Here is a 4,684-nt window from a genome sequence, read left to right as displayed (position 1 = left end):
GCCAATCAGACTAAAGAATTTCTCAAAACTTGTCGGATATAATTGACTTGTCAGATATTTTATCCGACAAGTTCCTTCATGAAACGCCCCTCAGATCAACCCTCATTTATATGTTAATATTCCTTCATTTCTAAAGTACCTATTTGAAACAAGCTAATGCATTTCATTTCGCCCCCCCCCCCACCCCTGCACATACATGCACACAATACACGCGATATGTTAGGTGTACCTTTCTGGTGGTTATTGTGTTTGCCTTGACGCGTTGGTTTGTTTGTGTGCTTTTTTGTTTCACTGTTTGTCTGTTAGCAGTATATCATTCGCAAAGTTATGAACGAATTTTGATGAAATCTTCAGGATATAGTTTCTTTGTGATTTGTGATAAAAGGATAAGTATTTGACCTTGGCGGGGTGCACTCCCAGACAGCTTCTTGTGTGAAATGTGAAAGTGACGTGAGATGTATGATACGGCAGCCAGTTTCTTGTGTGATTTTTTTTTCTTTTATCATAAAGTAAATCCTTTACAATATTTCCCTTCCTTTTCTCAATATTTACAACACTTCTGTCATAAAATGGATACTTTGAGATATATTTATGAGTTATGGAAAACTGCTCTTGATGCTCCCCATCCCACTCCATGCTGCTTACTATCCTGATGGTGATGCTTTGTTATAGTTATCATAACCGCTCTAAAGAACACGGTGTTTGTTTGTTTGTTTTTTTTTTTCAGGTGGTATTTAACGTTGGTTCCTGTGTCTTCTGAATATGTCTACTTTCTTGCTTTATTATCATGCTGGCGGGTAAAAGGTTGTGGAATGATTTCCTAGACTTTCAGGGTCATGCATTCTTTCATGTCATTTAAGCACAAATGTTTCCTTTATCTGGCGATTGTATAACACGATGTTCCAGTCTATTGACCCCATAGGGTTAGGAAAAATATATATATATACAAGCATGTCTTCAGGATTCCGGCATATGACATAAACGAGGTGTTCACAAACTTAAATTTGACAAATCATATCACGCAGAAATAATTATGCCAAATATCATGTTTGTTTAGTATAAGTTTACTATAAACGTTCTCGGCTCCTTGGACCAAGGCTAGTAACCTAGATCAAGATCTGTTTTTCTATGCACCAGCGTGTCTGCCTTTCGTGCACAAAAGTGCAGGGCGACCATGGAGTTGCGAAGACAACCTTCATTTCGCGTGTACTTTCATGAGAGGTAAATCGAAAATCAAAATTGATGACAGATTTTAGGGGGATAAACCATGCGGAACCGAGACGAGAAGAGACTGGGGAGCTTGAGAGGAAGAGAGGATGAGAGAGAAGGGGAAAAAAAGTCTGGTGTCAAACATAAGATAGATGCATGACATTCAAGTTGAGAAAGGGGTCGGAAGAGCCCCCCCCCCCCCCCCTTTCTTCGTAAGTGATATGACCCGCATACCAGATACAGTTTTTGTGCATACCTCACCTTATGCTTAAAAAATGATAAACAAAATAAGAAACATCTATACGCCATCGGATAAACCGTGATAGCTGAACTTCTTGTATTTTTTGTTCATCTCCGTCCCTCCCCCGGTCCTTTTTTTTTCTTTTCTTCAATTAGTGGCAATGTCACGGCTTCGTCTTCTTTGATTGACTGGTGTCCAGCTGTCCCGTGCTCTTTATTCTGTTATGTCTTCACCAAAGTTCTCTTCATCCATGCGTTCCCGTTCGGCGTCATACCCGCATTGTTTTCCTACATATTGATGTCACCTCCGTGATGAATTAGCGCGACCTCCTTTCGACCACACAGCTGTTGCTGTACGCGCCATCGCTCCTGAACGGCCTCATATGCAATCATCGCCCGGGGAGACACGGGGAGGACCGACCAGTGGTCTCCATGATTAGACTTATTATGAACGTTGAGGGGGTGTTCTTCTCTTCTTCTTCTTCTTCTTCTTCCACTTTTTTTTTTCTGACACACCCTGTAAGACAGCAGCCCCAGATATGAATAACTCTGAAACTGTCGAGCATTTATGATGAGCGATGACTCGCCGGCGGGAAGCAGTCTGCGAACTGGCAGCCGAATTTTGCCTAAATGAGGCGCTGCGCCTTTGATGTGGCACTCGTCGGGTCGCGCTAGCTGTCAAAACCCATTTGCATCTGTATAGCTCTCGCCGGCCGCGTTCACATCTACGAAAGACAGGAGGAAAAAGGAGAGGGAGGAAGGGGCATCTGAGACGAACTGACTGAAACGTGTAGAATAGAGAGTGCAGAGGGTGAATTTTCTTTCGTGAATTTACAAACAAACGAAACTAATAATCCTGGTTTCCTTCCCTTTCTTATTTTTAGTAGACAATCCCCATAAGAACATAATAAATACCAGCTCTACCACTCATTTTTAATCCTGCCTTTTGTGAGGTTATACGAAAGGGATATGGCTACATCATTCTTGTACGCGCGAAGTTATTGAAATATTGATTTGATTCATACGACATGTTATAACCGAGAATAATTTAGCTGGGGGAGAAGAAAAGAAATGTAGGTCTACAGGTTGAATGCGAACTTCAACCGACTTCCGAAAATCTGATCTTCTGATAAACATGTTAGAAATGCCGTACCAACCGCTGCTGGTTAAATGTTCAGGACTTCTTGCTTCGCTATTCACAAATTAGTCATTTCTTTGTACGTCACATTTGATCGAAACTACTGATTGTACTCAAATTCATGAAATTCTTCCGTCGAGATGCTACTGATTGTACTGCTGGTCAAAATAGCAAACAAGAAACGAAAAGTTGTGGTGATCAAAACATTCACATGAAATAAATATCTTGGTTTACAATGTGCATATTGGTTTAAATGGCAGGTGTTATTTGCACTAATGTGGTATGCTGTGAACACTTCAATTCTGTCTAATGGTTATATATGAATGAACAGAAGTGGTAGAATTTGAACATTTCCTCGCGTGTAAACGTGGCTGAAGAGAAGAGCCTTATTGTTGTTGTTGTTGTTGCCCGGGACGGATTGATATACCGGGCCGCGGGCATTTACGATGCAGTAATCGACAGAAATCAAAAATTGGAAAGGAAAACGAGACGAGGGAAAAGCGCCGATGCATGGCACGCTCCATTCTGGGTGTAGGGGGGTAGATGTGATTAATCTTCAGACCGCTCGCACTTTTTTTTTTTTTTTTTTGGTTCGGCTCCCGTTTATGCTCTTTCTGTTATTGATTTCCACTCTCCTTGCAAAGAACATTTTTCTCAAACAGGCAATTGTAATGTACCAGCTTTGCCCCCTCTCTCTCCTCCATCTACCTCTCCCTCCCTCTCTTGCTCTCTCTCTCTCTCTCTCTTTATGATATATCAATATAGACAATGTATGCATCTTTACCTATCTATCTCTATGTACTTATATATTTGTCTATATCCAGTTATTTATCTGTGTATTTTTGTCATTCCTTTTTCCATCTCTGATATACATCTATTTTTTTTTTTCCTGTTACAAACCTAAAAGCTCACTGGTCCGTTCTACCAATAAATCATAATGAGAGTGTCCTCTGGTTTATAAGCTTTCTAATGCCTTGCTGCTGATACGTCAATCTTCGGTTTCATTTTTATTCCTTTGTCAGCCTCCTATTCTGTCTCCTTTTTTTGTATCGATTCAATTTAAACGTACTCATTTTCCACTCATTAAGCGTCCTTATTTTGTTATGTGCTCTGACCTTAATTTGTGTTATCGCGAACACCGGCCTCATCAGACTGATATAGAAAAAGAGGGGAGCTACAATACCAGCCAAGGCACAATTACAAGATGGAAACATAGTATACAGCTCGGCACAATTAAGCCTAATTATGACACTGAGATTTTACCGTCCAAATGATTTCCCTCCGAACAGGAAATTGCTCCGATACCCTCTACCGACCGGAAATGGGCGAGTCCTGACACATCACTCACATTTCGTATAATCAAGCAACTGCAATTTATTCTTCTTTATGACACGTTTATGACATTATTATGATTCCGACGGCAATTTGATATGAACTGCTTTCGGAGGAATACAGAGAGGCAGGCCTTTCTTTTGGCTTCCCTCTCTCTCTCTCTCTCCCTCTGTTTTCCAAAGTCCGACTGTGTTGACGAGTTGTGTGTGCCGAAATAACACCGAGCTGTGAGAACTGTGACAAAGCTCTTTATGCACCCAGCTGTGGCGTGGTATTAATGTGTATAACCCAAGGCGAGACTGGTTCCTAATAAAACTGATGAGAGAAGAAAACTGCAAAGCAAAGAAAAAAAAAAGAAATATCATGACACAGGGAGGGGAAAAAAAAAACGTGAGTCCAAACCTGCAACAAATAATGACAATTTTTGCTACATCTGACACGATTCGACCAGTGACACCAACAAAATGGCGGGTGGGCAACTGGACAAGCATATTTGACAGTTTGCAGGGAGATATTTTCCTCCAATTTCGCTTATACACTTGATACATGTTCACCGCTCGTCCCCTTTTTGGTAACGGGCATCTGTATCCCATTGTAGTCGCTAAGGTCTCAAAACAGATGTATTGCGTCGTAACTCACATTTTACTTCGCCGGGGATATTGGCCATTATTTTGCGAGAGAGAGAAAGAAGGGGAAAATATGATGTCGAACTTCGACGATGAAGGCAGCACGCTCCAATATTTGCCGTGATGATATGGCAAACAC

This window comes from Diadema setosum, chromosome 5 (genome assembly GCF_964275005.1).
Source record: "Diadema setosum chromosome 5, eeDiaSeto1, whole genome shotgun sequence".
NCBI lineage: Eukaryota > Metazoa > Echinodermata > Echinoidea > Diadematoida > Diadematidae > Diadema > Diadema setosum.
Note: the sequence above shows the minus strand (reverse complement) of the source record.